At 40.2% G+C, this 22,872-nt stretch overlaps 1 protein-coding gene across 4 annotated transcripts in view; it reads left to right on the plus strand.

Moving 5' to 3' along the window:
* The first annotated feature begins 238 nt into the window (after positions 1-238).
* JADE1 (jade family PHD finger 1) overlaps positions 239-22,872 on the plus strand; it is an 81,130-nt gene continuing 58,496 nt past the window's right edge. The window contains exon 1 of one of the 4 annotated variants that reach the window (XM_073341109.2): positions 239-412. The gene's annotated coding sequence lies outside the window, so the exon portion shown is untranslated. The other 3 variants (XM_073341110.2, XM_073341108.2, XM_073341113.2) reach the window with 3 other exon arrangements.

The raw sequence follows: 22,872 nt of genomic DNA on the forward strand, positions 1-22,872 counted from the left end.
AATGAGAAACTGCTTACTAGCTCCTTGTGCAAATTTTCCTCCTGAGGAAATTCTTGTGGTTTGCTGTCCCTGTTAATCAGGGCAATATGCCTGTACATTTCACCTTTCAGAAAATATATTATTATTATAATCTGTTTCTACTAATGCCTGCAATATTTTGAATGCTATCCAAAAACAAAAGAATCCCTGTATCTGCAACACTGCAAAATGACTGAATCCTGGGAAAATGTAAGTCAAACACATTGGCACCACTCACCAGGGTTAAAAAATAAAAAGCAAAGACTTGACTTGGAAATGGCTTGTGTTGGTCCCATCCACGAAATGCCTGTGCTGTTCCCAGAAAAGGGAGTGAAGCATAAAGCTGCACTGAACATGTTTCTTCCCTGTTCTTTATTTTTGCTCTTTTAAAAAGGTGAGACGTACACAAACTAAAATTGGTAAGGCTTTGCTTTTCTTGTAAATATGGTGATGTATAATGGTCTAGTTCAGAGCTGGGAAAATGAACTAAATTCTTTATAAATATTCGACCAGGAAAATTTGGAAAATTTGTATGTACCTGCTAATTATTCTCCCAGTTTACAGAACTAGGTGAATAATGGGGAAAAAATCAATAAGTGGAATGCATTAAATAAATTAGTGGTTTTGACAAGGCAACTTTTGGCATCCTAACTTTCCAGTCGGCTAGCACTCAAACTGATGTAAAGACTAGGTGTAGAAGGCTATGTGACTCTTTAGTAATTCAATACAAGGAATTTCACTGCAAAATGCTGTTTTCTTTATTTTCTTCTCATGCATGCAGAGTTTTCACCTGCTTAGGTGTTAGCCTAATGTGTTCTGTAGTCACCATTTAATTTTTCTCCCTAAAAAGGTAAAGAAACAGTTTTACAAATTCCTTCAGAAAATACAATTTAGTGTAGAAAAAAAGAATGTCCCAGGGCAAACATTCCTCCTGTATTCATACTTGGAAGTAAATAATTACTTAAAAACACATGGGATGAAAAGCAAAGGCTTTTACATCAAGGTGCTATTGCTAATTAGGCTTCTTAGGGCTGGCTGGTAGACTCAAGCCAGTTCCTATTGCTTTCCCAAAGGCAAGATCACATGGTCATATGGTTTATCTTGATACATAAAAATGAACTGCTTTGCAGAAGGGGTTGGTTTTCTTCTTTTATGTTGTCATGCAATGCACCTTGGGTTGCTGATTCCAGGATGTTTGCATAATATGACCGTCCTCCTTTTTATTTTCTGCCATACTTTGACTTTTTTTGACTTTGCTAGTATCTTTCAATGACAAAAGAATATAAAATACATTGTTGTTTTTCATAGAAAAATATAAAATAAACCAAATTTATGATTAGTTTATACAAAGGCTTGTATGAAAGCTATATTCTGAGTGATTGAACAGGGTGAGGTGTAACAATCTCCAGGCAATACACACCGAGGACAATAAAGCTTCTTCACTAACCAGAGCGTTTAAAAGGGACCATCTTTTCATTAATAGTTTTTAAAACAAGTTTTAAAAAAAAATGTTGTTCAACTGCTTTTCAATGGGAGTATATGTGCTGAAAGATATACATATGCTGAAGATTGTGCCTTGCTAAACTGGGGCCTTCGCAGTACCTTTTAATCCATAGCAATGCAGGAAAGGAGGCAGTAGAATAAAGGCTCAGTCCACTAAATACACAAAAGTAACTTTACTCCTTTAAATGTTTGCAGGATATGGACCTAAATTTGAACAGAAGTTAAATAAGTCTGGGTATACTTTCTGTTATGAGACTATAACTGGTGTAGTGTAGTATATCCCCTGTAAAGTATAATTTAAATTGTTACTGCTGTATAGACTAAAGATGACTCAAATGTCATTGACTTCAATAAGGATAGGATTTTAGTCCCTGTTTTTATTTTAATGGACGCTTACAAAGTGTAGTTGAATCTAGGAAACTTTAAAAACAAGACCAATATTAATGCCTTTTACCTTGAAAACAATCATAATTTCTCTTAATAGGCTTATGCATTTCCTAACCATTGTTTTGTAGCTAGAGTGTGTTTATTTTAATTATTATTTGTTGCTTGGGACTTGATCTATGGCTTTCTTCCTTGAACAATTGCACAAGTTTTCCAGACAAAATGTAAAACTCTTTATACGAACTTGTCTGCAACAACCATAAAAAGGATTAAAGATGTTAACTAGCTATGTAGCAGAGCAGACAAGCTAAATGAAGACCTGATGATCACATTATGAAAGGGATGTGGTTGGTTATTGGGATCCTTTAGTGGGACAATATTTCTGTCTGCATACTCCAGAAACCAACATTTGTTCACACAGAATGACTAAGGGAGTGTGCAATTGCGAATTTGGTTTCTGGGCCTGATTGTGCAAATTGCTAACTGCCTCCTGCAAAAGTGTGGGTGGCCTCAATTCCCGCTTACTTCTTCCATGGCTGAAATCAGGGATGCCTGCTGGCAATCTAATGCTTGGTAGCCAAGACTGTGTGTGTCAGTTATTGCTGAACACAAACAAATGGCAGTATTTTTCAAGACAATAATTGGAAATACCAGTATTACGTTGTAAAGCACTTTGAAATACATGGTCTTTGAAACGTATGGAATACAATTAAATTATATACAGTTAGGGCCAAATCTTCGGCCCAAGGTACAGCTTCAGGAGATGTGCAGGAAGCGGGGTTGAAGACTACTTCCCTTGGGTCATGGAATGGTTGAATAGCCATTCTGTCAGGATAATTGATGTGCAGATGCCAGAGTCCAGGAAGAGTCGACATTGGGTTCAAAAGAACCTGCTGGTGCTGCTGTTAATCATAGTGCATGCATGCCTTCTGGGAGGTCTGGGCTTTTAAAGACCACCCTGAAAACATCTTCTGGAGGCTCCTCTTCTACATGTGGAGTGAGTGTGGTCAGGATGAGAGCCACTGGGCCTAATGCCCTGAGGAAGCTGGAGTATGGTCCAATGGGAAAGAGCTGGCAGGCTCTGTACTTATGCCTAGCTCCCTGCTGGTGCTTCTTCTGGTGGGGCTGAATATTTCAGAAGCATAGCATTGAACTCTCCCCTGGATATTTACTGAAGGACACACATCCTCACTGCAGAATTTGTTCCACTCCCGGCCTCCTCTTTGCATTCCTTTGCAGCAGCAGCAGCAAAATTTTCCCATTGGAGACATAGGGGAGAATTACAAATACCAATACAGTTGACACATTTAAAAATCAATTACCATACACCAGTGCCCACCTTTATTGTGGCACTTGTAATATCTCCTACACTTAGAATAGGACCTGCCTCAGATACCCCAGTAAATGTAACTATTTCAGATGGAAAATACCCAGTGTTTAAAGATGTTCACCATAGGAAGCAAAAGGTTGGTACTTTTGTAATTGTGTGGCTTTAGGCATTTCAGCTGAAGAAACAGATGTTTACCCAGTACCAAAATCTGTCAGCACAGGCAGAGCAGATTTTTCTTTTTTTGCTTACTTGAATCAAAGTTCACAGGAGCCAGAGTAACAATTTAATTTCCAAGTCTTCATCATTCCTTATGTACATTATTAAACGTATCTTTTGAAGCCCTGGGTTTGGAACAACAGCAGAGAAGCCGCACCTTCTAATAAGTAATCAGCTCTGTCTGATGTTTTTGTGATATAATTTCAGAATTACTGTTATGAATGGTATGAAATGACTCCAAGGCCATCTACATCTTGAACATTTCCTTCATCTGCACTGAGAATTTACCAGGCAGCTGTTTGAGTTTCTTCCTTTGCATAGGTTTAAATGCAAAGACCATGTCACCTCTGAAACACTCACTGTAATACTCTCTTAAATGAAACATTTGAAGAAATCATTCCTCAGGTCTGCTTGAGTGCAGGTGACCATTAGTTTATGAAGGGCTCTTTTTTTCCTGAAACTGCAATACAGATTCCATTTTAGACATGCAGTACAGAATTACATTGTTAACAGTTTGGTAACTGCATGCGTAGTTTGTTGCTGCTGCTGCTGTTGTTGTTTTAATAGCATAGAAGGAAAAGGATGTATAATTTTGTGGCTAGAGATTAGGACTGGGAGTTAAGGTATCTGGGGTCTCATCTTTGCCTTATTAAATCCCTTAATATCTGTGCCTCAATTTCTCCATTTGTGAAATGGATAGAATACTAGTCTCCAATCTGACAAGGATATTGGGAGACTTGCTTACTTAATGTCTGTAAATTGATTTAAGATGTTCAGATGAAAGGTGCTATATAAGTGGACATCATTAATTATGATTATTTTTATTTTATTTGCTGTTACATGAAAATCCTTAAGCATCTTTCTTTTAAAAATATGTATTTTCATCATAAAGGGCCAAAAAAAAACCATTCAAAAACACATACTGTATTATTCCAGACATCAACAATACATCACATATTTAACACATACGGCAATTATTCTGGTTATTACATACAACCATTGGGTCAAATCCTAAAATTCTCATTCAGACCTCAGTCACACTAGACTTTTGCCTGAGAAAGAACTGAATAAGGTCTTCAGGACTTGGCAAAATGTTAGTAAAATACCATTGACCTGAATTGTAATGTCAAATAGTTGTGTTCAGTTACACAGTCTAATTAAGCTTCTTTTTTAATAGCATTTTACTTTTCTTTTTTTGAGGACTGAATTTTCATGCTTTGGATTTAACTTGTGCTAGTACAAAATTTCACACACATATACTTGTGGCTGCACTTTGCAGGACTAAATATCTGTAAGAAAAGAGAAGACAGGACAACACAAAGGTGATTTATTCTGGAGCTGCTGGGCACACACAGAACCTGTAGTTCCTGCGCTCACTGGCTTGCAGATTGAGAAGACAACTTGTGCTTCATGGTGTTACCACATGGGGGCTGTGTAAGGTCCCAATCTTGGAGTTAAAAGTGGATGTAAATTTTTGCAGTATTTGGTCTTAGTCTTGGCCAGATTAAGCAATGGAATGGATTGGTGACTACATTACATGTTCTAATACTTGTCCTTATCTCTTAAACAGTCCAACACCTAAACCCAAGTGTTAGAATTTGCACTCACAAAACTGGAGCCAGTTTGTTTTAATCGGAGATTTGTACACATGCAGGTGTTAGACTACTTAACGAGTGCATGTGTGTGTTAGGACTATTAGCAAAGTGTAGGCATAAGTATATGAACATAGTTTTGTGAGAGCACAAGTTCAGGGCAGGTAGAGGCCTGGCTGAAATGATAACCCCCTGAATGCCTTACAAAATAGCAAGAATTAAGTTCATAGGACAGTTTGATTATCCCTTTATTTTTTATGAGGCTGATTAAAATTTATTAATCTGATCATTTGTGTAATGAAACCCACTGTATGTTATAAAGCTAACCAATGTTCTTGTTGCACTCTATTTGGAGTTAGAGATTTGTTTCCTCAGCTATTTCTGCTCTGTGTAAACATTCAACAATTGAAAATAATTGTGCAGCAGACTGTTTATACACCAACACTTACTCCTCTGTAAAAAGAGAGCTTCTTCTGACCCCAGTTACCTAGCATCTGGGTAAAATGGAGTTGGAATTTATGAATATTTGATCTAGAACAGCTGCTAAACTATAGACTTATTGAAGTTAATGGGAATTTTGTTGTTGTTTTCTATGGGAGCAAGAGAGGACCTTTTGAATATTCAGGCAGATTTCTCCCCTTTATTAACGGATCATTAACATCCCCACAAGAGGATTAGAGTATTGGTAGCTGATGATATACAAGCTGAAGTGGGGAATATTTCTTTTGTGAGTGAAATTTCTCCTCTGTCCTTCTCTCTATTTACTGCCTAATTGTTTCCCGGTGACGTTATGTACTGTATCTTTTTTCCAATTGTCATAATCTGGTTTCAAGTGTTATTCGTCATTAGTATCATGAGTGGACTTTACCTTTACTTTACAATCCTTGCTGGAGTTGTGGTAATGCACAGGAAGAATTGGTCATAGGTCTGTATACTCAGGACTCTTACCACGTCTGTACTATTTGGCTAATGCAGATTATTTCTTGTGCACCTTTCTGTGACGGGGCAGTGATGGCACAAGTGCAGAAAGGACAGCTGTACTCTGCCCCATTGGGAAACCCCACACTTTGGAAGCTCCTTCCTAGAGCACTTACTTAAGTTATTTTCTCTATTAATTCAGTTTTAATAGCATGAACTCCCCTTAATTTTCTAACTCAAAATGAAAAACTTGTGATCTTTTAGACACTGTCAGAGGCGTCACTTTTCCTGGTCTGGCCTCAGTTTAAACTTCACTGAACTTTGGGTGAATCATGGGATTTGGAAGAGACTGCAAGGAGAGATCACAAGTAGAACTAGCTTAAGGGCACTTCCATAAAACACCAAGTGGAACTTAAAGAAGGACAACATGGGATGCTCCATCCAAGGTTTCTGCTCTTTCCAGAAAAATTCCCAAAATTGCTGGTGCAGCCTAGCAGTCAGTCTTCTTCAGTTTGATCCTTCTAACTCTTAGTCTTAAACATCCCAAGTTGAAATTGATAGACTTGTAAAAGTTAAATTACTTCAACGCTGGATTTTTATTGACTCAATTCCTCCCTATCCCTACCACCACTGTACTATATTTAGCAATGTTATCATAACCCATTTTTTTGTGCCATCTGTAATTGGAAGAGTGGCTTTAGATTCTTTTGAACCATTATATTGATCTCATTGTAACATATCTTTCACTGCAAGATTGCAGTCTGCATGAACACAGTTTAATACTGCAGTTGAAGTTAAGCTAGACTAGATAGCTTAATGTATTGCTTGATGAGCTTGCAGATAGGAGCATATATTTACTTTGACTAGGACTGAATCTTGTGGCTGAAGAGTTCTCATTTGTATGAGGTTCTTGTAGCCCATCCTACCTATGCTTGAGAAACTGCCTTACTTGCCAGTCAAATCTCTCATCATGTACAAAAGCATACTGTTGACTTTAAAGGTGCATCAATTTCATCCTACCTACCTCAGAGACCTACAATTTAACTCCCTGCTTAGTAGTTCCCTTGAGGTTCTTGTTCTGCTCATTTCCTGTCAGCCCCTACTTTTAAATTGAAATCATTTGGCAATTGGTGTTTTTAATAGCTGTGCTTCTAGATTTTGGAATTTGTTACCTTTGGATATTTGCCTAGCCTTTTCCCTGTCCACTTAAAATTAAGATGAATATGTACCCATTTTCCTTAATGACTAAATTTTACTTGTAAAAGCAGCTTAAGATGTTTGCATGAAAGGTGCCATAGATGCATAAATTGTATTATATTGTGTAGTATATAACAGGATAAGAGAGGAGTATAGTTTAGTGGTTAGAGATCTGGACTGATAGGCATGACTTCTGGTTTCACCATTGACTTACTGTGTGACTTGTGCAAGTGACTTCACTTCTATATGCCCCTGCTTACCAGTAAAATGAGTATTATAATCTCTACTTCACAGGGCTGTCATGATACTTAATTAATCAGAACACAGCAGCCTGTCTGCTCCACAGTATAGGCCACTGAGCACAAACTACCCCAGTCCTCTATTCTTTTCATTGGCTCCCTGTTGAATACTGGGTTAAATTCAAGGCTTCATTCCTCATTCAAAGGTCTCCACAGCATTGGTTCTGCTTACCTGGGGAACTGTCATGCGCTGTGAGATAATGACCTCCCATGAAGGGTGACCACCTTTTCAGAAGGAAAAAGCAGGACACATGCAGGAGGCTCCCCTGTGGTCCTACCCCTTGCCCCTCCTCTTCCCCTGATCCCCTGCCCCCTGCTGCTCCTCATTCCCCCCAAGGCCCTGCCTCTTGGCCAGGCTGGGAGTTGGAGCTAGGCTGTGGTAAGAGCTGCCAAGGAAGCCTGGGCAGCTGCGGGAAGCCCCAGACCCTCCAGCTGACATGGGCAAGATGCTGGGGTACCAGAGAGCATCCCCCGGCATGTGCCCTGCTCCCCCAGGACACCCACTTCAGCCCTGCCCCACTAAGAAGAGGCTGGCACCACCCCTGAGCCTGAGGCAGGCGCAGAGTGGCGCCTTAGAGAATCTGGGACAAATGCTGTACTGGAGTCATTTTGCTTGGGACTGGGACTTGAACTCTGCATTTCGGGACTATCCTGCCCAATTTGGGACAGGTGCTCACCCTACTCCCATGACAGCTACATTCCATTAGAATAAAGGAACTGTTAACCACAAGAATGAGACTCCTGAGTGCAACAGAAAGAGCTTTCTCTGAGACTTACCCATGAATCTGGGACTCACTCTCAGAAGACATCAGGATGACCTCAGCTGCAGAGCAAAATGCAAAACCCCACTTCTTCAATCCAGTCTTCTCATAACCACATCCCACCCCCTTGCCTGAAATGCAGTCCCTGCACATAGGGACAGAGGGGAAGAAAGAGGGAACCATATGTGCACTCTTTATAATTTTGTGAGCTGCTTGGATACCACACTGATGTGTTCAGTAAAAGACAGCGGACAGATAGATAGGATTAGACAGAATTATGTCTGTACCTTTAAGGCCTAGATTGTGCCTTTAAGGTCCATACCTATTTTAGAGGTGTGCGAGGGAGCCAAGTGGCTGAGGAAGATCCAGAATTCTTCCATGGGCTGCAGGGAGCAAATGCTGCAGCAGGAGATTTACTACCCATTTTCAGAACACAGTATGCACTCCTCTCTGCTCCATGGCCAGCCCCACCCGCAGCCTGTCCTCTTTGGAAACATTACTGTCACTGCCTATGCTAGCCTAGTATCTGTTATCCTCAAGCCATGCTGAGATAGATCCCTGCATCAGAACAAAGAAGGGGTCGGGAAGGCTCCTTAGACCATCTCTTGCCTCTTGTGCACCTCTGCAAGGCCAGACACAATCTGGCCCTTATGTATTTGTCAAGTATTTGTGACAGTTGCATGAGAGGTGGTAAGGAAGCTCTGCTCTCTTTCTTGGTGCAGGACAAGAGAACAGATGAGAACATTTTGTGCTTTGCCATATTTAAAAGTATTAAAATATAACAATATACAGTTTATGGGTACAATATATTTATATCTATATATGGCAAAATCTTATTCATCGTACTTATTTGAGTAGTTGAATTGAAGTCCAAAGGACTGTTCATGTTAGGCAAACAGGTTCTGGCCCAATTGTCTTATATCTTATCTATATACTGTATACATATCCCATCTCTTAAATAGCAGATGCGAGAGCTCTGCTGGAATCCTTACTCCTGAAGATCAGATGCTGGGTCAGCATTTTGTTCTTCCCTTCAAGTTTCTAATCTTAGCGAGAAAGGAATGGGAAGGGGAAAATGGTCTTTATAAATTGAGGCTAAAAGAGCAAAAGGATGGATTAGAGTTGTAAGTGGTACTGTGACTGCATTAAACAGTGGTGGGGGGAACTCAAGTTCATTAGCTCTGCTTTCACTTTCATAGGACAAGACTCTGCAGGGACTAACATGAAGGATGTCAAGCATAAAAGGAATAACTGGTGTTATCAAATAAAGAATGAAACGCAATAGGAAAAATAGATGGTGAAAAGGTTTTAGCAGATGCTGCTGCAGCATTACATCTCCCCTTAAAATTATAACAGAAATATGGAGAAAAGCCGTATTTTTTCTTCCTGGCCTTGTTTCAGCTCAGAAACAACAGTACATGGTGTGAAGTGGGATGAATGAAGCAACTGTATAAAATACTCATAGATTTGAATAGTTTAGATGCAATTTTAATAAGTATGGAATACACTCGATGTACACTTTGGGGCAGGGGCCATGTCTTCTTACTTGTTTGTATAGAGCCTAGCAAAATGGACCCGATGCTAACTGTATTCTCTGGGTACTACTTGGATAGAAATAAGTAGTAATTATACATTATTATTACACAGAAGGAAGAGAGAGGCCTTGAGTGTTATTGTGCCTGAGAAATTTTATTAAAACAAGATATTAATTAATCTCCTGATTGTGGATATGCCCTATAAAAGAGAGAGGGTGAAATCTTATCCCCATTGAAGTCAATGACAAAATTGCTAATGACTTCAGTAGGAGTAGGATTTTACCTATAACCTGGAGAACTGCTCAATAGTGGACTGAAAGATAATAGAGGGCTCTATTATATCTGTCTCTTATTTTATTACTTCTTAACCCCTCTTTGATAAGTAGACTTTGTATCAGCATAATTATTTTGGCGAGGGCGTGATTTTTTTTAAATTTATTTTTTACCAAAAATAGTTATATGGGTACAACCCCAAGTGTGCCTTACACTGGCATAGCTTATTTACCTTCCTGTGGGAGAATAGCTGTACTGGGTTATAAAACACCTTTGCACCAGTATAGGTGAAGTGGTACAGCTTGTGTACAGACAAGTCCTAAATCCATCACTGTAATGTGTTTTCCACACCACACGTCATGCTTGTAACTTCTTACAAATCTTTCTCTAATTTTTCAACATACTTCTTAAAGTGTGGACACTAGTACTGTTTCATCAATGCCATATATTTCTACTTAGTATTCCCCTGTTTATATATCCAAAGATTGTGTTAATCCTTTTTACCACAGCATCATACTGGGAGCTCATGTTCAGTTGGGTTTCTACAATGACTTCTAAGTTCTTTTCAGTCACTGCTTTCCAGGATATAGTCCGTGATCCTGTAAGCACTGCCTACACTCTTTGTTCCTAGACATATGACCTTCTGTACAACACCAAGGTAAGTGCTAATGACTCCTAATATGCAAGTCAGAATTTAGATATTCATTGTTATATTTTTGTTTTACATAAAAAGGCAATGAACTAAGAAAGGGGACAAAGCAACCAGAAATCCAAGGAGAATGAGGCAGGATGGTTTTATTCTTCTTCAACAGAAGGCAGAATACTTGCTCAGAGTGATCACAAAGTCAAATTTTCTACTCTTACTTTGAAAGGGGTCAGGAAGATGGGATCTGGTTGGATTACGTGATTTTAAAATAATGTTGTTATAGTTTGTCTATTGATTGATCAATCATAGGGTTTTATACTACTGCCCATCACCACAGTATCTAAGCACCTTTTGTGTAATATAGACTGACAGTAACAAAGCCCCTAGTGAAATTAATGAAATCTTTCTTATTGGGTTATGAAAAGCTATGTTGTATGGTTTCTGTCTGTTTGTTTTGGGAGAGAGAGAGTGGTTGATGTGGTAATGGGGGAAGAGTTTATCAAACAGGAAAGTATTACATTTCCTACAGGCAGTCACCGTTGTGTGAGGGTGTTACATGAGTGACAACTGGCACTGATTCTGCAGACTCTCAGGAGAGTAACTTTATGCATGCAAGTAGCCTAAATTATATCAGTGGGATACGGGTGCAGTTATGACATTATTCTCCTGAGTAAATGTTGGCAGAATTGGGCCTTAAGGTAGGCCTGGGATAATAAAGTTAGATAATAGATTTACATTGGTATGTGAATGAAGCTAAACTACACATGTAAATAAAAAGCTGGGGGAAGAAAGCCCCATTCTAGACTCCCAAACCTGAAGACTGCTAAGGCTGCTTTTCTGGGGAGGAAATAAATATACAAATAAAAACTTTATTTTTTGTTTTGTTTTCACAGTGAAAACATATTAACAAAAAAAGAGGATATTTTTGTAGTTGTGTGTATTTCAGAAAGTGTAACAATGAGTCCAGTTCCGTAGGTGGATGGGTGGGTAGATGTATGATGTGCTTGGATAAATTGTCGATGAATAGCAGAGCAAATCCTTTGCTGAACTAAGGTGTGACATTCTGGCACACAGGGTAAAAGTATTGCCCTGGGGAGCTGCATTAATTTGTAATTATATATATATTTTGTAATTGTGTTTACTGTCTTTGGAATTACTTTCCACAGACAGCTTTATTTCTGTATTTGAGATTATAATACATGTTCTCTATAGCATTATTCTTTCCTGGCTATACCCAGGAACTCTGTGTAAATGAAGAGAGTCCACTGTTTTCCCAGGGAAAATGAATTAACGGACCGAGGAAAAGCATTTTATACTAAAAACTGTTCCGTGTTCTCCATTTAAATGCCCTCTTTTTCATAATGAAAAAATAATTTGATACCGATTCAGAATAAATTTTTTTCTAAATTGTATTTAAAAATAACTAAATTTGAGCATCAAGACATTTTGGCCCTATTTTCACCCTTCTCTCCCCAGTCTGCAATGGAAAAGTTTGAGAAGCAGAAGGGTTAGAGTGGGGGACTGAGAATCAGAAGTCATTTCTAATCCTTGCTGTGACTATTACTCACTGTATGAACTTGGGCAAGTTATTTAACCTCTCTGCCTTGGTTTCCCCTTTAAAAAATAGAGCCCTGGCCATGGGGCTTGAATGGTGTGAGGCATTAATAAATTAACAGTTGTGAAATATTTTGAGATATTTGGAAAAAAGTGTTCATGAGTACACATTAAAAATAACAGTAGCAATACCTTGTGCAAACATGCATAAATAATTTCCAGACAGTAGGAATGGAATACAGGGCTGCTCTCAAGCAGTGAGTGACAATTTTGAATGAGTATGACTTCAAGCAACGGGTGAGTTCTACTGGAAACATTTCAGTGCAAAATATTCTTCATCACAAGAGGGAGATACTTCAGTAAAATCCATTCAAAAATGAAGGCGTCTCCTTGCAATTGTAAATGGAGCACGACCTCTCCAGTGAGGGCTGTGAAGAGTTAAATCAGACAGTTCCTAAGTGTTGTAGTCTCTCCTCTCCTCTTCTCTTCCCCACCCTGTTTTTTTCCCCTCTCTGCTCTCTCTCTCTCCTTCTAGTTTTGGCAGGGGATTAAAGTAGCTCCCCCCTGTGGCAGCAGTGACCCAGAAATGAGTTTGATTCACAGAGTCCTTCCTCCATAACAAGTAAAAACGTCAGTCTGTGTGTGTGTGAGAGAGAGAGAGAGTGAAGGGAGCCACAATCTGCTCCCACTTTCCCGTGCTTGTCTGAACTCATGAGGCAGCACAGACCCCTTCGCGCAGAGAAACTCCAGCCTCACTGGCAACCATCGCGGCGGCAGCAGCAGCAGGTAACTGTGTCCAGATTCTGACTTTCCTCCTCGCCGCCGCCGCCGCAGAGTGAGCAGGGGGAGCAGCCAGCACAGCCATATTTGATGGGTTTTTGTTGCTTTGCTTTGGAGTTCTCCAGAAGCAGCTAGAGAGCAATTTAATGCCGAAGGTCGCTGCCGAGTGGAAATAATATAGTACGTCATTAATATGGCGCCAAAAGATTTGCTTCTTGATATGGAGCGAGAGGAGGCAGTTGAGTTGCAGCTTCACTATCCCACAAGCAACTTGTGCATTGCTGGGGAGGGAGGGGGCGGTGGGAGGAGGAAATAGATGATTATTTTGCAGCTTTGAGAAACGATGGGATGTAGGGAGTGTTGTGCTAGCTGGTTTTCATTTTGCTGCAGACTTTGCAGTGGCAAATAAGGCTCTTGCAGCTTTCAAGGTGCACCAGCTAAATTAACACAGTTTTGCACGTAGATTTTTTTTTATTGTATATGCATTTTTGTATATGCATTTGACCTGGCTGTAGTTGGTTTTTTTTTTTTTTAAAGGAGAGTGGGAAGGGGGTTACCCTGAATTAATCAATGCTGTATCAGCCGAGTTGAAAAGTAAAAAGCATGGTATCAACTTGGTAGACAGATGGCAATGGCAGAGCGCAGGTCCTTTTAGATATAGACCTATAGACGGGGGGAGGGGTGGCCATGGCCGGTATCTGTCACTCACATGTCCAAAATATCCATTGCATCAATTCAAGGGCGGCGAGGGTGTTAGTTTGTGTGCAGGCAGCTTTGCAATTATGTTCACCCAAATCATGGATTTTACCTGCAGTAGTTTTAAAAAATGCTTGGAAAGTATAAAACCGTTCACCGGTGAAATTAGGCAGAAGTTTCCTTTTGGAGTAGGAGAGCGTTGGCCAATTAGTCGTGAACTCGATGCGATTGTGATTTTAGGCACTAATAGGCATTTGTTGAGGAAGTGGAGGGGTTTAGTATTGTGCCACAGACCCATTTATTTTCACCCGAGTGCAAGTGTGTAGCTCCTGCTGGAGAGCAAGTTGTAACAGCCTGGACGTGCACGTGTTGGGAGAGTGTGAGTGTATGGAGGGAAGGGGGGGTGTGCGTGTGTGTGTCTGAGTAGGGAGGAGGCGGGGGGGGGGGTGGTTTGGCTGCTCGGGCTCTGCTGGGTGGCAGCAGATTCTCTCGGTGCCCAGCGCTGCTGCTGGTGAGAATGATGAATGCGGGCAAGGGCTGGAGTGGGGACCCGCGATTCAGTCCCGCCTGAACGGTCTCGTTTGCTGCAGAGATTCGACACCCCGCTAGCGTCCCCCCCACCCCCCGCGGGGGGGAGGCGGGATTTGCCTCATCGGGCTCCTCTGTGCTGGGTCTGGGAGGGGGAAGGGGCTACTGCAAGCAGGTGCACGGCGGCTGCAAGAGCGGCCAAGAGGCTTCTGAACTTCTCCATTCAGTGCGATCCTTCCCAGTTCCACCACCCCATTCCCGCGGAGGGCTGGCGAGTTCAAATCCACGCGGGGGTTCATTGCACAAGCAAACACGTGCGGGTGCTTGATACCAACTTCTGCAAGCCATTTTCATTCATTCAGGCAGAGATCGGGGGCTAGATTCTGCCCACAACTACCCCGTGCAGTCGCATTCAGACAGGGGTGCCCCTTGAATAACCCCGATTCTATTATGGGCACTTAGAATTAGATCTTTGGGGTGGCACATTAATTTCCCAAATACTACGGTGATGGATACTATTACTATGCATTAAAATAACAGGACAATTCATAATAAGTAGTATAACCATAGTAAATACAGTGAATTGCAATGGCTGTTACCGATGAAGCTCTTAAATTTCCCAGGCGATATTGAAATGCATATGTAGTTGTAAGGATATACTAATGAAATCAAGAGGATGGTTCAAAATGTCTGTGAGATTGTACAGGTGTAAGGGAAGATTTTGGCTCTTAATAGCTCTCCCTCTCCCTTTAGCAAGGCCTTGACAAGGAAATGGGTCTAGGTTATGGTGTTTTCAAATAACCGCCTCATTTCGATCTAACGGGCCATCCTCGGCGTCCCCAGAGTGCAGCGCTGGCGATTATTCCAGTTGCTTTGAAATTAGACAAAGCCGCCCTGCTCCTGCTGCTCGTATCCCTGGACTCTGCTCGTTGCATGCTCAGATTTTGCAGATTTTCAAGCTTTGGGTCTTGCTTTTTTCCCCCTTCAGTATTCCTTAGCAGTTTATGGTGCGGATTTTATTATTCTGGGGGAGGTTGGTGGTAGAGGGTGGTGTGTGTTTGTTTGCACCGCCTGGTGGATGGTTTCCTGTGACAAGAGGTGATACACAGTTTCCAGAACTGTCTGGCAGTGGGAGGAGAGACCGACAGAAAACAAGCTCAAGTCTCAGTGCCGCTGCGAGTCAGTCCTAGTCTAAACCGTCCCCCACCTCACCCTCCCCAGACATTGCAACATGGAGAGCGGGGGGTGGAGATGGGGGGGGGTGTTGCATGGCTGTAGCAATGGCATGGATTTGGGAAACAGGGAGCTGAGCTCGGGGCATCAAGTTTGATTTGCAGCTGAGGCTGAGCGGATTGGTGCATCTGGTTGGAGGGGAGGAGCAGAGGGAGAGGGACAGGAGGGGGTGGGGGAGATCTGCTCAGTTTCAAACGGAGGCAGACAGGGAAGGTGCGGATGAGATGGGATTTTTGCCTGCTGTGTACGAAGGTGCTATAATCGCTAGAAGGGTTTAGTCTGGCGACAGCAGCGCTGCATGCGGGGGGGGGGCGGGGGTAATACTTTCTTCCCGGCTTCTCCACCTCCCTTCCCAGTCTTTGTTTGTGTCGGATGCCTCCGACCGGACCTCACTGTACGAGCCGCCTCCGCGGCGAACCCTCGGGCCCAGAATTGCTAAGGCTAGCGATAAATGAGCCCTGTGTTGTGTGGATCGGGAAAGCTGGGTGGGTTTAGGAGACATGACTTTACCGCTTAGCAGCTTGCTGCCCGAGCATGCTAGGAGCTCCGGGTGGGAACGTATATTTGAACCAGAAAGATCTGAAAAATAAAGGGTGAGGTTTTAAGAATACAAGCAGCAAAATTGCTTCATTACCAGAAAAGCAGACTTTAAACATGGCCTTAAAATGAGCCTTCCAAATAAGGAAGCCTTCCTGTAACTAAGACAGGTCTAGATTTGCAGTCCACTATCCCAGTAGTGAATATTTGTTTTGATCACACATGCAAATTATTAAAGTTATTAAATTATTTTTTGTCAGTTATTTAGCTTTCAAGAGCTCTGATCTTGGGAACTAAGGTGTCAGTATAGGAGGTTTTGGAACAAATTGATAAGTAATAAGTCACCAGAGCAGATGGAATTCACCCAAGAGTTCTGAAGAAATTTAAATATGAAATTGCAGAACTATTAACTGTGGGATGTAACCTATTGCTTAAATCAGCCTCTGCATTACTGATTTTTTTTTAAAGATTCCAGAAATGATCCTGGCAATTACAGTCCAGTAAGCCTAACTTTCGTACCAGGCAAATTGGTTGAAATTATAGTAAAGAATAGAATTATCAGACACATAGATGAACACAGTATATTGGTTAGGAGTCAACACGGCTTTTGTAAATGGTGAGGCATGATTTCTCATTTATTAGAATTTTTTGAAGGTATAAACAAGCATTATGTGGACAAGGATGATTCAGTTGATGTACCTGGACTTTTAAAAATACTGACAAGGTATTACACCAAAGGTTCTTATGCAAACTAAGCAGTCATGGGATAAGACGGAAGGTCTTCTCATGGATCAGTATCTGGTTTAAAAATAGGAAACAAAAAAGGGTAGGAATATTAACAGTCAGTTTTCACAATACAGTAGAGAGAGGTAAATAATGGGGTCCTCCAAAGATTTGTATTTCTATCTGTGTTCTTCAGCATACCCATTAATGAATTGGAAAAGAGTGGATGAATAGCGAGGTGTCAAAATTTGCAGATGATGCAAAATTACTCAAGATAATTTCAAAGCTAACTGCAAAGAGTTGCAAAAGGATTTCACTAAACTGGGTGACTGGGCAATAAAATGGCAGATTTATATGCAGGTCTGTGTAGCTTGAATGCTTGTATCTCTCACCAACAGAATAAAAGATTTTACCTCCCCCGCCTTATCTCTTGTAAAATTGCAGATGAAATTCACTGTTGATAAATGCAAAGTAATGCACATTGGAAAAAAATAATCCCAATGAGAGATACAGAATGATTGGGTGGTAACACTCAAGATCTTGGCATCATTGTGGATAGCTTTCTGAAAACATCCGATCAGCGTGCAGCAGCTGCCCAAATCACACAAAAATGTTAGGAATCATTAGGAAAGAGATAATAAAACAGAAAACATTGTAATGCTACTGTATAAATCTGTGGTACACTCACACATTGAATACTGTGTGAAGTTATGGTTGCCCCGTCTCAAAAGAGGTTTATTGGAAATGGTAAAGATACAGAGGAGAGCAACAAAAATGATTAGGGGGATTGAAACAGCTTCCATAAGAGGAGACATGAATAAGGGCTGAGACTGTTCAACTTAGAAAAGAGATGACTGAGGGGAGAATATGAATGGTGTGGAGAAAGTGAATAGGGAAGTGTTGTTTATCCCTTCACGTAACACAAAAACCGGGGTCACCCGATGAAATAAATAGGCTGCAAGCTTAAAACAAACATAAGGAAGTACTTCTTCACACAATGCACTATCAACCTGTGGAACTCGTTGCCAGGGGTTCTAAAGGCCAAAGCTGTAATGGGGTTCAAAAAAGAATTAAATACATTCATGGAGGATAGGCCCATCAATGCTTATTAGCTAAGATAGTCAGGGATGCAGTCCCATGCTGTGGGTGTTCCTGAATCTCACTGCCAGAAGCTGGGCCTGGACGACAGGATGCATTAGTTGATAATTGCCCAGTTTTGTTCATTCGTGCATTGTCTCTGAAGCATCTGGCCACTCTCAGAAGACAGTATGCTGGGGTAGATGGACCATTGGTCTGACCTAGTATGGCCTTTCTTATGGGAATTAACATACCTATGATTAATTTTCCTCTGCAGGCCCTTTCCTTTTAGGTAGTAATTTTTATTCTAATAAAATTAATCTGATGCCAGCAAGCAGAGACTATGCTGGATTTTCAGTTCTGTCACTCATCAAGTAATAATGGGCCATGCCTTTACACAAATGACTAGTTTATGTAGCCACATGAAAGCTTTAAACATAGAAACTTTGAGTAGTCGTTACATTAGAAGTTATGGTAATCGAATAGCAACAGGTGTTTTCCTTTTATTTTCAATTTTAACTTTTATTTTAAATAAAACATGATTACTGTCACACCCATTCCCAAAGAAAGAGATTTAACTGTAATTTGGATTAACTCTTTTGCAAGTAATTGTTCTCTTTTTTTAAATAAACATGTTTGCAAGCTCTAAAACCTTACTAAATATTATACTAAAATATGTTTGGTATGATTCTGTTTCTAGAGATTCTCACACTCAGTGGGATATTCTGTTCAGACAGTAAGGGGTGTGCATTTTAGTGACCGGATTCTCCCTCCAGAGGCAGATTTCCTCCCACTGCCTGTTTTAAGCTGTGGTTCATACATATGTCTACAATGAAATAATAAAAAACACATAGCTGCAAATTTCCCTTCTAGCTTCTCTGTTTTCATTTCTAGATCACAGAAATATTAAAAAAATGCATCCTCTGCCCAATGGTTTTCCCATATGCTCAGTGCTGCCTCTTTACACTGCTGCTACCTGCTAGAATTGGCCCAGTTAACAGCTCACTTTAGATTGAAGCAGTCAAATAAATCTAATGGGTGAGGGGTGAGTTAAATTAATAGGTAGGGTCCAATTTCTCATTCCTTTATACCCTGAGTAGTCATTTACACCAGTGCAAAGGCAATGTAAAAGGCTACCAAAACCAGAATGGTAGCATATTGCACTCACTTTGCAGTGTAAGTGAGTACACAAGTGGTAAGGCAATGATAATTGACCTGATAAAGCAGAATTTGGCACTGTCCTGGTGTGGATTTTGAATAGCTCTACTGAAGTCAATGGAAATACTCCAGATTCATATGGCAAGATTCATACTTCAGATTTGGCCCATATATTTCCCATGCAAGTTTGTGAGGGCTTGTTCTCCACATATCCAGTCTCTGTGGCCTTTCTACTGCAGAAATGCCCAATATCCCTTTAAAGATAGAATGCTAGCTCAAGTTATATTTCTTGTGTGCATGAAAAAGTGGGATAGCAGAGTATTTTAAACTTGATCAAGATGAGTTCTAAAGTATCAGCATGGATTTTATTGGGATAATATTACTTTTGATTTGGGTTTATACCTCTTTTCACATATCTGTCTGTAATATATAAAGCACAATGTTTTCTGGGTGGTATTTGTTGGTGAAGGGAACTAGAAAAGCTGTTTAAGGGATATAGTAATTGGAGACAAATGTCTTCATCTAACATTCAGTTGATTAAGACTAGATTATTCTTTGCTTCCCATTTATACAAAAGTGTTTGAAGTGATCTCTTGTGTGGTGATGATAATTAGGTCTTAGTGTAGTCAGTATCGTTGCAATTAGTCTGTTACTTTCAAGAAAAGCTAATTTTTGAGTCTGTGTTCAGGGTGTACATCTGTCATAATTCTGCTTTCTTTCCTTACTGTCTCTGCAGCTGTGCAGTGCAGTTTATTACAGTGACACACATTTAACGCTGTTATAGTTAATGGTCTAGAGTTTGAATTATAAACTCTGTTTATGCAGAGGTTCATAAAACCATTAAAAAATTCTCTGGTGGGAAATCTGATATATAAAAGCTTTGACCTGAGGATGCTCGTTTAATTTTTTTATAATCATTATAAAAATCTTTCTGTAAAATAATAGCAGTTTGCCGCTTTTAAATGACACCTTCTTCCCCAGCCTACCCATCACTTAGAAAGAACTTCAGGTCAGATTCAACAACCAAAAAAGAAAAAATACGTGGAGTTTTGTTACCAGGCAATTGAAGCATGAAAAATTCTATTTGGAGTTTGTGTACATTTTGTGCCATTTTTTACATGACATTGTCTGGGCTTCTGTTCTGAGGAAACTAGATTGCCTACTTGAAAAAGAAATGGGGTCAGATTTTGTCCTCAGTTCTATATCTGTGCAATCCTGATATCGGCCTTTAGTTTAATTTTTTTGTCTCTTCTTTCCTTGTCTAAATTAGTCTCTTACAGCGCTAAGAAAAGCAAAGCCCATCAACGTATATTAGTGATAAGAACAGAGGATTTGCCATACTGTATCTCACTGTAGGTTCAGATCCAGTACTTTGCATCTGTCAATGGATCACTCTGAGGCAAGCCAGAAATTCGGTGTCTTTACTGCACCTAGCCAGTTGTGTAGCAAAGTACAGGGGATGGATATTATTACTGGACACCTGCAAAGATTTGGAAGTATGAAATGATTCTGAAGTAGGACATTGTATTTGATTACCAATTAGTCATTTATTTGCATCATATTTTACAGATATTTCTGTTAAGTAAGGATTATCACTATGTCATAGACACTAATGGCTCAGAAGCCGCCTCCCAGACTATTAAACATTATGCATTTTAAAATGGTCTGAATAGTATTCAGCACTTGCCCAGTGCTTTACATCTTCAAAGCAGTGTACTTAACTAATGAATTAAAGACAGATTATAGTTCGTAGAGCCAGTGCAGTGAAAGAGGAAGAACAGAGCACCTTTAGTAGCCCAGAGATGTGACCGGTGGTGGTAGGTATGTCTGTGTAGGCAATAATGCTTTCTGGGCTCTAGGAAAGAGCAGAGAGCAGCAGCACTAGTTGTACCCTGTGCATGTGTAGTGTCTGTCATCCAGCTCCCAGTACTGCCCTGATGTGGCTAGTCAGTTTGGTGGGGAGTCATATTGCACGTGGTGGGGAGTCATAGGGTCATGACCTCTACCCCATCCAGACATGCCCTCGCTGCTGTGTGCAGCACTTAGAGAAACACTGATTGTCCCAACACCCCTTGTGATCCAGGAGCGCAAGCAGCAGAGTCATGGCTGCCTCGAGCAAAACTGTGCTTTTAGGGCTCCCCAGTCTCCACTTCCTTCTACACCATACTTGCAAATGGGCGGCTGTAATAAAGCTGTTAGTAGACATAGGTATTGGCATACTGTGTATGGGTAGAAAGAAAAGGAGTACTTGTGGCACCTTAGAGACTAACAGTCTCACTTCCAGGAAAGATGGTTGATCTTTAATATTAAAAGTATGTCACTGGAAAGTAAGCCACAACCTACATTGTTAAAGGAATGCTAAAGGTTTGATTTAAAGATGCAAAAGTTAGAAGAGTTCTAAAGTTCTAGACTGACATATGGATCAAGCCTTTGTGTTGATTTATCATGCATGATGTGTAAGAATGTTCTAAGACTTACGCAGTATCAGGTCACAACAAAATAAGGACAAAGTGTGAACTATAATTCTGAATTACTTTGTTTTGAAGGTTTAATAAACGAGATTTCTGTCTTACTGTAAAGGTGAACTGCACTAACAATTTAAATATTTATAATATTCAACTATTCTGAGCCAAATTATTAACATCAGTGTAAATCTGGAATAACTTTGTTATCACTGGAATTCCTGCTATTTACACCAGCATAACTGAGGACAAATTTGTCTTACAGAGAACATATATTGTAGAGTGATTACTGCACTTTATTCCATTAGTGCCAAGTAGATTTTTGCTTTGTTTTATCAATAGCTGGGATCGTGCTGGGTTGAATACTGTGTGGCCAAATGCTCATTCACAGATGGGCAAGAACTCAGGAAAAGCTGGAGTAGAATGGTTGTAAGACTGAAATTATATTTGCTACCTTATCCAAAGTTCTTGGTTAGTCTCCTTGCTCTTGGCCAGAGGCTATCTAGTATTTCAGTCCAAGCTGGATAGAAATATTATTCTCATTTCTTGTCTGAAAGAAATCGAAATAGTAGTTTGTACTATGTATGCTTGGAATCTGCTATGATCGGCACCTGAGCGTCACAATGTACATAAAATGCTATTTGCAATTTCTGTGTATATAATAATTGTGGACCAAATGCGAAAAAGTCTGAGATGGACCAACAGGGATGTCTAGGGCTATGAGTATGCAGCTTAGATATTTGTATTTTATTTTTTCATTGTTTCTCTCAGTGCCCTCTTTACTTGAATCATAGGAAATATTTTCACTGTAAGAAAATTTTACATTGGTATTGTTAAATTTCTTTAAATTGCAAGTAGAATTTGTGGCTTGGGAGGAGGTGTAAGTTGGGGCACAGGTGTATTTCATCCTCGTGAGTAGGCTTAGTCCTGAAGCTCATAGATTCCCTGGGTATGTTTTCCAAGCCTTTTTTTGAGATTTGAATCTGAATTTTGCAAATGAGCTTTCTTTATTATGGGTCATACCAAATCCTGGATCTGTAATCTTTAAACTTAATCCAAATCTATATCCAAACTTTGTGGCTGCTGCCTGACTCATGTATTTTGATCTTGATATTTGTATCTGTTTATTAAATGCATAAAGTTCTAGTTTATTCTAAAACTGTTGATTCAGAAAGAGTTTAATAATATAATTGTGGGAGATTGTGTAACTGATTATTATTCTTTCACCTCTGAATGTATGTTGCCCTCTGAAATAGTTATGAAAAGTCATGATGAAATGAGCTACAGTACAGACCTGTTTACGCGCGGATGTCAGGAGTCAAGCTGTCACCACCTTGTGTTAACGGACCGCGGATTAAGAGGGCCATGCTGAAAAATGTGTCTATGATTCACTTAGGAAAAAACGCCATTATTTCTGCTTTTTCTGGCTCGCATTTTTTTCTTTCTTATGAA

This window comes from Lepidochelys kempii, chromosome 4, assembly GCF_965140285.1.
Source record: "Lepidochelys kempii isolate rLepKem1 chromosome 4, rLepKem1.hap1, whole genome shotgun sequence".
Lineage (NCBI taxonomy): Eukaryota > Metazoa > Chordata > Testudines > Cheloniidae > Lepidochelys > Lepidochelys kempii.